Consider the following 14,093-nt stretch of genomic DNA (forward strand, 5'->3'; position numbering starts at 1 on the left):
GTCTCCATGGAGGCTACCACTTCTATGGAGAATGGCCACCCTCTAAAAGGTCTCGAGTTTCCTCCACTGCACTTTTCAAAAAAAAAAAAAATCCTTTATTTGAAAGACAGAGTGTCAGAGAGCAAGAGGAAGAGCGAGAGGAGAGATCTCCCACCTGCGGATTCACTCCCCAAATGGCTGTAACAGCTGGGGGTGTGCCAGGTCCAAGCCAGGAGCCCAGAATTCCATCCAGATTTCCCATGTGTGTGCAGGAACCCAAATACTTGAACATCTGCTACTGCTTTCCCAGGCACATTAGCAGGATGCTAGGTCATAAGCAGAAAGCTGGGAGTCAAACTTGCTCTCTGGCAGGAAGCTGGCATTGCATTGGCTCCTCCGTTGAGTTTTTTTAAATACATTTTTAAAAAGATTTACTTATATTTATTACAAAGTCAGATATACAGAGAGGAGAAGAGGCGGAGAGGAAGATCTTTCGTCCTATGATTCACTCCCCAAGTGACTGCAATGGCTGGTGCTGCGCTGATCTGGAGCCAGGAGCCAGGAACTTCCTCCAGGTCTCCCACACGGGTGCAGGGTCCCAAGCATTGGGCCGTCCTCGACTGCTTTCCCAGGCCACAAGCAGGGAGCTAGATGGGAAGTGGAGCTGCCGGGATTAGAACCGGCGCCCATATGGGATCCCGGGGCTTTCAAGGCGAGGACTTTAGCCGCTAGGCCACGCCACTGGGCCCTCCTCCGTTGAGTTTTGACCACCTGACTCGCTGGGTATTTATCTTCCATCTCTGTGTCCTGTTTGTCAGTGGGCTTCCTAATGGCAGGGTCCCCGTTCAACTTGGTGTGTGGCTGCATGCTTAGTACCTAGGACCATGTCTAGCAACATAGAAACCATTTTTACTGAACTAATATGATGAGTTCCAGTATAGTTGCTGAAACACTTGAAGATTTTCACAACTAGTAGGTGGTATAGGATGAGGAGGGAAAGCTTTCCACCCCAGGAAAGTCCTTGTCAGATAGGACTTTCCCAGAGAAGCCCAGCCCTGAGGAGCAGCTTGAGTTGATGCAACTATTTAGGAGGTGGTGGGGGCAGGGAGGGGATGGGATAGGATGAGCAGCGGGTCCAGCGAGCTGCTTGGCACGCCTCCCAGCATTCGTCAGCCTCCTTGGAAGTGGGTCTCTGTGCTATATTCACACATCAGCTAAGTGGGTTGTTAAGCAGACACCAGCTACCAGGAGATGCTATGGTTTCTCCTTCCTTGGAGATCTTTAAAAATAGGTCTAGGCAACCCACCATCCTCCATCACGTAGCAAGAGAAGCCCTGGATCTGGTGGTTCCTGCAGTGTAGCCAGCAGTAAAGCCATTGCCTGATCCACCAGCTGAAAGACGTTAGAAGGCTGGCACCACTATCATCAACCCCATTTGGCAAATGACACACCTCAGGCTCAGAGATGGGAAGCCATCACCCAGAGTCTCACACTTGCCAGAACCGCACAGCCTACAGTTTACCTGGAGCATCCTTTGGTGATCTGTCTGCTTTAGGACCTAACACACTGTATACTGGGAACAGTGCATGCCTCCCTGGGGAGGTTGACATTAGCATGCCATGATGGCAACCACAAGGGTGACTCCAGACACACAACTCAATCATGTTGCTTCTGGGATCAGCGCTTCTTTGAGGCAGCAGAATGGACCTATGTGGCCTGACTCCTTCTCTCCTTCATTTACGAAGAAATGAAAGTGAGCTGTTGTCACATGTGTCTGCCAGAGACTTGGGATGGTTATTCTGGGAAAGTATGGATTAGAGCAATCACTAAGTTAAACACGGTGTGCCCAAGCTGGAGGTGTGGTCCAGTTAGAGCATTGGCGGGCACTGTGAATGCCACTTCAAGACACAGACATGGATGTGCGCATGTAAGCATTTCACAGGAGGGGCAGGCTTTTGGGGCGATAGTTGCTTGAGACACCTGCTTCCTATATCACATATCACAGCGTCCGGCTTTGAGTCCAAGCTTCCCTCCTGACTCCTGCCAATGTGCATCCTAGGAAGCAGCTGACAATGACCCAAGTACGTGAGTTCTTGTTACGTCGTGCCTTGAAGGACATGGGCAGAGTTCGTGGTTTCTGGCTTCTGCCACTTGTGGGTACCTGGGAAAGTAAACTAGGAAGTGAAAGATCTGTCTGTCTGCCTTGCAAGGAGACAACAAGCAATACATTTTAGAAAAGAGTGGCTAATGTCCTTGCCTTGCATGCGCTTCGATTCCATATGGTCGCCGGTTCTAATCCCGGCAGCCCTGCTTGCCATCCAGCTCCCTGCTTGTGGCCTAGGAAAGCAGTGGAGGACGGCCCAAAGCCCTGGGACCCTGCATCCACATGGGAGTCCCAGAGGAAGCTCCTGGAACCTGGCTCTGGATCAGTTCAGCTACGGCCGTTGTGGCTGCTGAGGGAGTCCATCAGTGGACAGAGATCTTCTCTGTGTCTGTTCCTCTCCGTATATCTGACTTTCCAATAAAAAAATAAACAAATCTTTAAGGAAAAAATTCTACAGGGAAGAAGCAGACTGTGGGCAAAGTTAAAGTTGGGATTTGGAAGTGAGGTGAACTTCACCCCAAGGTGCCTCGTTTGGAGAGCAGCAGGGAGCTTCTGGATTGGATTGCCTGGATTTACATCCTTCCCTGTCACTGACTAGCTAGGCTGGCTGCGGAGTTTCTTGGCCAATCAGCCTTCTCTGACTCCTTGCAACAGAAGCCTGTGGTGGATGCCATGAGCAGGGAAAGCTCAAACTTCAGAGCAAATGCCTGAGTTTTCCAGAGCTTCCACTGTCACAGGTCTGAACATGCCTCACGCAGACCGTTGGTCGCAGGAGTGGTTTGGGCTCCACGCTGGCCTCCAGGCAGGAGGGTGAAGGCAGGCTGGTTTTGTCCTGATGGTGTCTAGCAAGCAGACATTGGAGCACAAACATTGGCTAATGACTACTACTGTCTCTGAGCCTCAAGCTATTCAGCTGTCAGATGGGTACAATGACACCTGCATCTAAGTTTTGTTGCAAAGATCCAAGTTAATCTGCCTAAAGTGATCTGCACCAAAATGAACTTTAAATAAATGGGAGATGTTGCCATATTGTGAACAAATTTCACTTTGCCCTTTGACAGGTGGTCTGGGGTCATTTTTCTTTTCTTCTCTCTCTCTTTTTTCAATACCATCATCTTCCTCTAAAAGGAAAAAGGAACATATGCCTACACAGTTAAAATATTAATATCACACTTGGTGCATGAATAATAATAATTCTTTAGTTACATTGAATATGTCTGTCTTCAATTTCCTTGATGGCTTTAAAGTTTAGCCACTGACTGCCTTGTACTGTGGGTTCACGGAGAATGAGATGTTATAACATTGGCTTCAGATACACACAGTTGGAAAAGTGCACCTGTTCCAGGGGAAAACACTCAAGCACCGCATGTCAAGAGTAAGTGGAGTTGACGTGGGATTTCCCTGTTTCGGTGTATTCAGGTCACCACTCCCACTGATTAGCACCGGCTGTATTTAACACTGCCACTGTTAATGAAAGCTTCAGCCATTAAATGTGTCCATCACCTCCTCTTTATTCCAAGGTGCACATCCAAGTCTAGCAGGTGCAATTCAACAAACATGAAGTGCCTGCTATATGCAGAAGGTTTCTCCCTATCTCTGCTCTGGCTGAGTTTTCAAGCCAAGCTCAAGTATTTTCTTCCCATACATTTCCTGTCCTGAAAGCCAGATTTGGCTGTCAAAAGTGAGAGCTGAGGAGTTGTCCACACCACAGAATTTCTTGTCTGGAGTCTCAGATTTAGTCAAAGGAAATTCATAGGCCCTTTGGGGACAAACATTTCATAATATGAAATTAAAAAGCAAGCTCACAGATGAAAGAGAGAGACAGGTCAGCCTGCTTGTTTCTTCTCTCTCTGTGACATTTTTCCTGACCGGGGCCCAGAAAATTCAAGGGAAGTTCTATGTGAAGTGTTGGGGAGTTGGTTTTTGGGGGGCTTTGCAGAAGCAGGTAGATGACAGCAAATCCTGAACTCCCGTCTTCCCCAAAGGCGGCTGCTTCCAATTCTGTGAACTGGAAATCACTGACTTCAAGACAGGAAAAAAAAAAGAAAAAAAGAAAAGAAAAGTTTTGAGCCAGGGTTACAAAGGTACAAAACAGTGTTTTATAAGACTGATGTGAGTCGTGATGTGGGGAAATGGGCCCTGTTAGGCCGCGCTGGCAGGAGTGTAAATGGATACCTTTCTAGAGGGCAATTTGGAAATACTATCCGAAGTCTTAGAAAGGATCAGACTCTTGAAGCTGATCCCAAGGAAATAAATAGGCTTGAGTTAAAGATGTCTCCCTAGGAGCAGGCCATGTGGGGTTCACTTCAGATAGCACCAAATGGGAAACAGCCTGGAGGGTGGGGCTGGGGGTAAGTTGGGGAAGCCATTGATTTAGGTTGGGTTTGTCATTTACAGTGCATTTTTCTTTTGTGATGGGATTCTATTCAGGTTTTAGAATGTCAGTGAAGGGGCCTGTCTTGATGGTTTAATGGCCAAATCCTCACATTGCAAATGCCTGGATACCATGTGGGCACCAGTTTATGTCCCGGCTACTCCACTTCCCATCCAACTCCTTGCTAGGAAAGCAGTGAGGATGGCCCAAGGCCTTGGGCTCCTATACCTACGTGGGAGACCTGTGACAAACTCCTGCTTCCTGGCTTTGGATCGGTTCAGCTGTGGTCATTGCTGCCACTTGTGGGGAGTGAACCAGAAGATGCATCTTTCTCTATGTCTCTCCTCTCTATAAAACTAATGTCTTACCAAAAGAAACAAAAACAAGATTGATGGCAGAGTTAAGTAGAAATCCTCCCAAGGTAGATGTGAGTGTGAGTGTGCAAAAGAGAATGAAAAACGAAATCAGTGTTGTAAAAAATATTTCAGGTGGAAAGAAGTCGAGAGCATATGACTAAGTGAGAGAGTAGGAAGATGTATTAAGAGCAAGCGTAGATTATACAGAGGGACTTCGCAAAATTCATGGAAAATGCATATTACGAAAAGACTATGTGTGGATGTTTGAAACATTTTTGCATCCAAATAAATGTGTGTGTGTGCATGTTTAAGATTTATTTATTTTACTTGGAAAGTCAGAATTACAGAAAGAAAAAGGGAGAGACAGACACCTTCCATCTACTGGCTTACTCCTAAATGGCCATTGTGGTCAGAACTGGACCAGGCCAAAGCCAGGGGCTCACAGCTTCCTCTAGGTCTCCCACAGCGGTGTAGAGGCCCAAGGATTTTGGCCATCCTCTACTGCTTTCCCAGGCCATGAGTCAGGACCTGGATCAGAAATGGAGCAGCTGGGACATAAACCTGGGCCCATATGAGTTGCTGGCACTGCAGGTGGAAGATTACCTTGCTAAACCAACACAACTAGCTCCCTATTTCCATAAGCTTTTTGTTTTTTATTTAAATAATTAAAACAAATTTTTTTTAATTTTATGGTACAATTCCATAGGGTCTAGGATTCCCTACATATATGTATATACATATATGCATGCATATACACACACACATATAGATACACATATATAAATATATACATGAAGCCTCCCACCCATCCCAGGTCCCTGATGTGGGGCATGCTCCAAGGGTCCTGCTCAAGTGGTTTTGATAGTTCAACAGTTCTGAATTGCTGCCAATCTTGCCACTCTACTGGCTGACATAGTCTGCTTTAGAGTCTTCATTTGCCCAGGTATTCACTGCCAACACTTGGCTGGGGTAATTGATTGATTTGTTCTGTCCTCTGTCCTCTGTTGTGGTACCAGGTGTCCTCTGCAGGCTCCAACATATTGCCATATCCTCCATGTGCAACTTGATATGATGTTCACTGTTCTATTTAAACCACTGCGTGAGCCAAGCTATGACACGTGCACTCCATGATCAGACTGTGGAACCTGCAATTCTCCATGGTTGGAGTTCTGAGTCCAGTGGTTTAGTTGAGGGGATTCCCAAAGAACCTTCATCAGAGGTGATCCCAGATCTGATGCTTGTATATGCTTGCCTATACAGGGTCTGGCACAGTCCGTTGCCCAAATTGGCCCATGAGCACACTGTTAGTTGCAATTGCTGGGTCAGTTGTCTCCAGCCCTGTCTTCCATGCAAACTAATGGTTGTTGCAGTCCAGCCCAATCCTGCCCACCACATACTTGGCCCTCATGCAAACCAATGGAAATTGTAGCCTAGTTGGAGCAACCCCAATTAATCCCTACTAGTCCCAACCCCACTGCCCTAGTTCCTGTACTTGCCAATATGTACAGCAGACTGGTTCTGTCTGTTCCATAACCCATTCAGCTCTTATACATGTCAATGGGCATTGAAAACTAGTTTAACCAAACCATTCCTACTATCCAGCCCACACTGGTGCCGGCGAGTGCTACTCTCTGTATAGTCATGCCTGTCCTATTCCTAGCTCCCATGCTCACCAGTGGAAGTGGCAACCCAAGAGGGAGGTGCTCACTGTTTCCCTACTGGGCCCACTCCCAGACCTTGCACTCTCCAGGTGGTTCTGCAGTTTAGCTTGACAGAATGTACCCCCCATGCCAGCATCTGTTAGCTGATGCTGCAGCAAAAACCAACCCCCACACACTCTGGCTTATGCATGTAGCATAGGTACAGTCCGCCCAGCCTGGTTTATCTCTGATCCTGCTCACGTGCAGGCCAGCAGGTGTTATAGCCCTGTCTAGCCTGGTCTGCCTCCAAACCCAATTCTCACACTCACCAATGAGAACAGTGGCCCAGCAGGGGAGCTCTCTGCAGTCCCCCTTCCAGGTTCACCCACTCTCTCCTGGGTCTCACGTGTGCTGGTTTGGCACTGCAACCCAGTCTGGTATGGTCCGTTTCACCTCGGCATTTGCCAGTGGGTGCTGTAGCCTGGCCCGACCCCACCCACACGCAGTTATAACTCACGCTGGTGGGGATACAGCCTAGCCCAGCCCAGCTATCCCCTAGTCCTGACCTTAATGCGAACTGGCTGGTATTGCAGACCAACCCGGCACGATCCACACACCATTCCAGCTCTCAAATTTGCCAACAGGTGATATGAACTGGCCCAGCTTGAATCACCCCAGACCTGAGCCAAATGTATGCTGGTGGGTACCACAACCTGGCCTGGTCTGGGCTGCTCCCTATTGTGGTTCTTAAACTCACTTGCCGAGACTGTGTCCTGACAGAGGAGTTGCCAAACTCCTCCATCAGAACCTCTCCCAATGCCAGACCCTAGTCCACCTTCTGTCCTACCTGGAACAATGGCCTTTACTGACCAGTACTCACCCATTCTGGTTCTTACTATTGGATGCGACAGCCCAGCCAAGCCTGGTCCATACCTAGACACAGCTCATGTGTGGCTCAGCAGGAGCATAGATCTAGCCCAGCCCATCCTACATGCACCCTGATTCTCATAAGCTCCAATGGGTGCTGGAGTTCAGCCTAGTCTTGCACACTCCAGACATAGACCACACCCATGCCAAGGGAGACAACATCTATATCCATGTCCAGAATGCAGCCTCCACTCTGGCTCCCGCGTTCACCAGTGGAGACCACAACCTAGCCAGGGCATCCCCTTAGTTCCTCAATCAAGCTTGATCCCAGCCACAGATCTCGCATGTGCCAGTGGTTGCTCAGACCCAGCTTGACATAGCCCCTTACCTGTCTTGGCCCTTGCCTTTGGAAGCTACAGCATTGCCTGGCCCAGCCAGCCCTCAGTCCCAGCTCTCGCTGGTGGGTGCTGCATCAAGGCCCTGCTCAGTCTGCTCTCATCCCTGGCTCATGCAAACTGGTAGGTGTGATAGCCTAGCCTGGCATGACCTGCACTCCAGCCTGGTTTCTGCACTTGCAAGTGGGCTATGGTTTGCTAGGCCCAGCCCAGTCTGCTCCCCTTTCAAAACCAACCTGTACACTTGCCAACAGATGGAGCTACCATGCCCAGCCTGCCCAACACCTAGGCCTGGACCATGGGTTCACCAGTGGGAGCTATGACCCACTAGGGGAATTTCCCAAGTTCCCCTGTTCTGACCACTCCCAGACTCTGATCTCACGCATGCCAGGGGATGCTTGGCTCTTATCCGACATGGTCTGTCCCATTCGTCCTGACCTTTGTATGAGCTGGTGCGGCCTGGCCTACCCCACACCTTGTTTTAGGGTGCTCATGTGGGTGCTGCAGCCTGGACCTGTTCCACTTGTCTCCAGCCCCAGCACTGGTGAGCGTTGTTGAGTTCCATGGTCTTGCCTAGCTCAGCTCATCACCATCCCAACTCAAGCAGGACTTGTAGTTCCATAGGGTTGGGCCCACATATCCCCCACATAATCCAACCCTGGATCTGGTTCTCTTGCATGCTGGTTGATACCATGGCTCAGTCTAATGGACTCATCCTCTGGTCCGACACTCACTGTCAAGTACTGGAATCCAGCCTTGCCAGACAGGTCCCCAACTTTAGCTTTCGTGTGGGTTGGTGTGTGGTGGTTAGCAATGTTCCATGTTAACAAGCCCAGTTCAGGACTCCCATGTCTGCTGGTACATCAGTCTGACCCATAAAGATCTTCTGGTTTCTCCCCTCCAAACCACCAGGTCTCAGTCCCCTCGCTTACCTGCAAGTATAGAAGCCCTGTTGTTGGGTGTCTCTCAGGATTCATTCCTTACCTACACGTACAGTGACCTTATCCATGGATGTCTCTAGCCAGTAATTCCATATCCCCAAGACCTCAGAGCTCGCCGTTGAGTGGCCAGTAGGTGAAGCCCTGCACCAGTAGGCCCTCTGGTGGCCCACAAGCTCAGGACCCACAAGCTCAGGACCCTACCTAGCAGTGGTGGATGGGAAGCTAGGATCCCCAGAGGAAGCCTGGGCTGGCAGGGGTATCCCCTCCAGAGCCACAAACTGGGGGATCCAGACACTTGTGCTGCTGCTCAGACTTACCTGGACTCCCACATAAGCTTTTTAAAGTGCCCTTAGATAGTCTCACCTTTGTAACTCCATATATGGCAAAAACTAAAATAATCATGGTTGTCCTCGAATGACAGGATTATAGACAATTGTTTTTCTTTGTTATATTTTCTGAAACTGTTACCATGCTTATATATTACTATTATATTAGAAAATAATTTTTGAAAAGATTTATCCTATTTATTTATTTTAAAAAATCAGAATGCCACAGGCAGAAAGAGACACAGAGAAAGAGAGTTTTTATCTGCTGGTTCACTCCCCAAATAGCTGCAACAGCTGGGGCTGGGCCAAACCAAAGGCAGCAGCTGGAACCTCCCCTCCCCCTGGGTCTCTCACAATGTGGCAGGGACCGAGAACTTGGGCTTTTCCAGAACCTGCATTCCCAGGTACAATAACAGGAAGCTATGTTAGAAGCAGAGCAGCTAGGACTGAACCTGGCACTCCAATATGGAATGTTGGCATTGTAAACAGCAGTTTAACCTGCAGAGCCACAATGCTGGTCCCATTAGGAAATATTTTTAAACTACTTATTCATTTGTTTGAAATGGGCAGACAAAGCAAGAAAGAATGAGAGAAAGAGCTCTTATCTTCTGCTTCACTGCCCAGTTCCTGACTGGGTCAGGCTGAGGCTGGAAGCCCGGAGCTCTGTCAGAGTCTCCCTCGTGGGTGGCAGGACCAAGCACCTGAGCCATCACCTGCTGCCTTTAGGATGCACATCAGCGGGAAGCTGGAACTGGGAGTGCAGTCAGGACTGGGACCCAGGCATTCTGATGAGGGATGCCTAACGGTGGCATCTTAACCACTAGGCCAAATGCCCACCTGAAATGCAGTTTGAGAAAACTTGCCAGCAGGTAACACACACCCTGAGAGGGAGAAGAAGATGGCTCCTATAGGGGAGACGTGGACTGAGTTCCAGGCTCCTGGCTGCAGCCCAGTCCTGTAAATGGCCGTTATAGGTTTTTGGGGGGAGTGAATCAGCAGATGGAAGATCTGCGCATCTGTTTTCTTTTCTTTTCTTTTCTTTTCTTTTCTTTTCTTTTCTTTTCTTTTCTTTTCTTTTCTTCTCTCTCCCCTCTTTTCAAACAAACAGGGACATTTAAAAATAAAACTTACCTGCTGGGACTAGCATGATGACTCAGTTGGTTAATCCTCCCCTTGCAAGTACTGGGATCCCAAATAGTTGCCAGTTTGTGTTTCAGCTGCTTCACTTCCCATCTGGCTGTCTGTTTATGGCTTGGGAAAGCAGAAGAAGCTGGCCTAAAACCTTGGGCTCCTGTACCTATGTGGGAAACCCAGAAGAAGCTCCTGGCTCCTGGCTTCAGATTGGCTCAGCTCCAGCTGTTGAAGCCACTTGGGGGGTGAACCAGCAGATGGAAAATTTTTCTACCTCTCCTTTCTATAAATCTGCCTATAAGAAAAAAAAACAAAAACAAAAACAAAAACAAACAAACCTAAAAGCTTGCCAGCTGAAGAATCTACAGAGTTTCTTCTCTGGGCCTTCATTTCCTCATATGTAGAATGTATACGCTAACAGTTTTTATTGACAGCTGTAAAACACGAGGGCTTGGCAGGAGCTGAGTATTCAACGAAGGCCGCTGTCAACAACAGGCAGATGTGGCGGTAAGGTGGGCTGAAGATGCTTGGGCTATGGAGACCACCTGACTTGGATTTCAACCCAGATTAGTTGGGGAACCCCTTATATAAACTTTGCTTTGCTCCTCTGTAAAATGGACACAGCAGTGTCTCTCTCGCTGGTCTGATTTCACAGATGTCTAGTGCATAGCAGAGACTCTTAAAATGACAGGCACATTTCCATAAGGGTAGAACTGTAACCTTTGGAAATTGACAATAAACGCTTGAAGAATGAATGAATTGCTTTGCTTTGATTTTTTTCCCCCCACACCGTGACACCAATCTTCTCATCTCTCTTAAGCTAAAAGCCCTGCAGTGAAGAGGCTGGCCTAGCTAAGGGCTTTGGAAACGAAGCTATTCTGCATGTGTCGCCATTATAGCTGGCGTGATTACTGAGTGTTACCTGTGGCTTCATTACTGTGTACCAGTCCCAAGATGAATCATTCTGATTTTTTCCCGTCCCTATTCCAATCCATCTCCTCTTTCCAGAATGGAGCTCCGACAACAAGAAAATGCCACACACAGAACAGGGTTGGTGGGTGTTGGGGAGAGCTGGGCTCTCCCTCCTCCTGTTTGCGGCGGGTTCTCTGCCCCCTGCCTGTCGCCAGTTATCGGATTAACATATTACCTTGAGGAAGACCAACATCTCTTTTGAAATGTTTGGAGTCTCTATTTTGTGTTTGGCGCCGTGGGAAGTCTTTTTCAGCCCAGGCTGAGTCTTCCATTGCTCAGCCCATTCTCAGCAGCCGCTCACGCAGGCAGTTTTGTTCAAAAACATAACCAGAATCCTACTGTCTCTCCCCACTGCCACAGCTGCCACCCTGGCCTTTCAGGTGGCACCTGGACTTAAAGAAAAAAAAAAAACAGTAAACTCCTAGAGCTATTTTATTTTATGTTTTTTTTCCCCTAAGGTTTATTTTTTACTTATTTGAAAGGCAGAGTTACAAAGAGAGGAGGAAAGAAACACACACACACACACATTCCAGCTGCTGGTTCACTTCTCAAATGGCCACTATGACCAGGGCTGGGCCAGGCAGAGGCCAAGAACCAGGAGCTTCTTCCACATGGGTGCAGGAGCCCAGGTACCTGGGCCATCTTCTGTTGGTTTCCCAGATGCATTAGCAGGGAGCTGGGATGAAAGTGGAGTAGCCAGGGCTCAAATTGCCACTCCGATATGAATGCTGGTGTCACAAGCAGTGGCTTTGATCCACTACACCTCAACACCAATGTGTACCCAGACTTTTGTTAAGTCTCTTTACTGTTCTTCTATGTTTGCCTACTGCATAGGAGTTCAACTAAATCTCTAAGATAAGAACTAACAGTATGCTTGTTTTCTGCTTAAAACTTTCTGGTTGGGGCAGGTGTTTGACCCAGCAGTGAAGCTGCTGCTTGGGGTGCCCACATCCAGTGTGGTGATGCCTGGTTCCATTCTGGCTCCTCCACTTCTGATCCAGGTCCCTGTAAATGCACAGCCAAGAGGGGAGAAGCTGATGGCTCACACACCTGGTGTTAGTTATTTAAAAAGATTGGAGAGTTCTAGTTCATAGGATATTATGATATTATTACGCGCAGCTAATTCCCACAACCTACCGTGAGCTGAAATCACCAAACGCAACAAGGTATCTTAGGAGGTTTATTCCACCGGGGGGCAGGAACAGGGTAGAGGTGGTGAAGATCAGGAAAGAAGGGGAGAGGAGAGAAGAGAGAAAGAAGAGAGGCCAGAGAGACCAGAGAGGAAGGGATAAGGGTGACCAGAGAGCGATCCGCACCTGGGGGGGGGGGCTTTTGTCTGCCAGGTGTAGGGGGCAGGGATTGGGGGCAGGCCCCAGGGGATTAGTGCCTGGGGATGATTGGTGAGTGGGTGGGGTTGGGGAGGGGGCTGGAAGATTGGGGTGGGATTCAGGTGGAATGCCAGGTTACATCTGATTGGTGGATAGCTAGGCCGGCAGGAATTTCGTGAGCTGTGAGGAAGAAGGAATGGCGCCGGGTCCAGGGAGGGATATTGGAATGACTCCTTACACCTGGCTCCTTGTCACCCGTGTGGAAGCACAAGTTGACTTCCAAGCTCCTGGTTTGGGCCTGGCTCAGCCTTGGCTGTTGCAGGAATATGGGAAGTGAACCAGCTCCTGTCCCTGCATTATCTTCTCCGTAACACTTATTACCACTTGATCCACTCCTGTTTTACTTTTTAAAAATTACCCTCCAGGACCTGGCGTGATGGCTCAGTAGCTAAATCCTTGCCTTGCATTAACTGGGATCCCACTTGGGTGCCTGTTCATATCCTGGCTGCTTCAATTCCCACCCAGTTCCCTGTCTGGGAAAGTAGTAGAGGATGGCCCAAAGCCTTGGGACCCTGCACCCGCGTGGGAGACCAGAAGAAACTCCTGGCTCCTGGCTTCGAATCAGCACAGCTCTGGCCGTTGTGACCACTTGGGGAGTAAATCAGCAGATGGAAGATATTTCTCTCTGTCTCTTTTTTCTCTGTAAATCTTCCTTTCCAATGAAAATAAATAAATCCTTAAAAAAATTTACCCTCTGCAAGGTATCTTCACTTCCCAGTATGCTGATCTGCATTATACAATTGTCTATGAGAATCTATGTTTTTTCACCTATATATCTACTTGTTTTATATTTTTTTAAGATTTTTATTATTATTATTATTGGAAAGCCAGATATACAGAGAGGAGGAGAGACAGAGAGGAAGACCCTCCATCCAATGCTTCACTCCCCAAGTGAACTTCAACCGGCCGGTGCACGCCAATCCAAAGCCGGGAACCAGGAAACTCCTCTGGGTCTCCCACGCGGGTGCAGGGTCCCAAAGCCTTGGGCCGTCCTAGTCTGCTTTCCCAGGCCGCAAGCAGGGAGCTGGATGGGAAGTGGAGCTGCCGGGACTAGAACTGACGCCTACATGGGATCCCGGGGCGCTCAAGGCGAGGACCTGAGCCACTAGGCCACGCCGCCGGGCCCTTGTTTTATACTTTTAAAAAAGATTTATTTTTACTGGGGAGACAGCTTTACAGACAATGCTGAGCTGATCCAAAGCCAGGAGCCAGGAGCCAGGAGCCTCCTCTAGGTCTTCCACTCATGTATAAGAGCCCAAGCACTTGAGCCATCCTCTACGGCCTTCCCAGGGCACAAACAGGGAGCTGAATGGGAAGTGGAGCAGCCAAAAGACAAACTGGCACCCATATGAGATTCTGGCACTTGCAAGCGGAGGATTAGCCAATTGAACTGTTGTGCCGGACCCATGTTTTGCATTTTGCATGAATGTTATCTTATATCGAGGAGAACATATGATATTTGTCCTTTTGGGATTGACTTATTTCAAGATTCCTTATAGTATGCATTTCTACTCCCAGTGAAACAGCTAAATAAACCTCAACAATATGATGATAGATTTTCTTCCTTTGTCTGTACCTACAATGCTGTAGTACATGTGGGTAGCAGAACGTTGAACTTGT

This window comes from Ochotona princeps, chromosome 4 (genome assembly GCF_030435755.1).
Source record: "Ochotona princeps isolate mOchPri1 chromosome 4, mOchPri1.hap1, whole genome shotgun sequence".
Taxonomy (NCBI): domain Eukaryota; kingdom Metazoa; phylum Chordata; class Mammalia; order Lagomorpha; family Ochotonidae; genus Ochotona; species Ochotona princeps.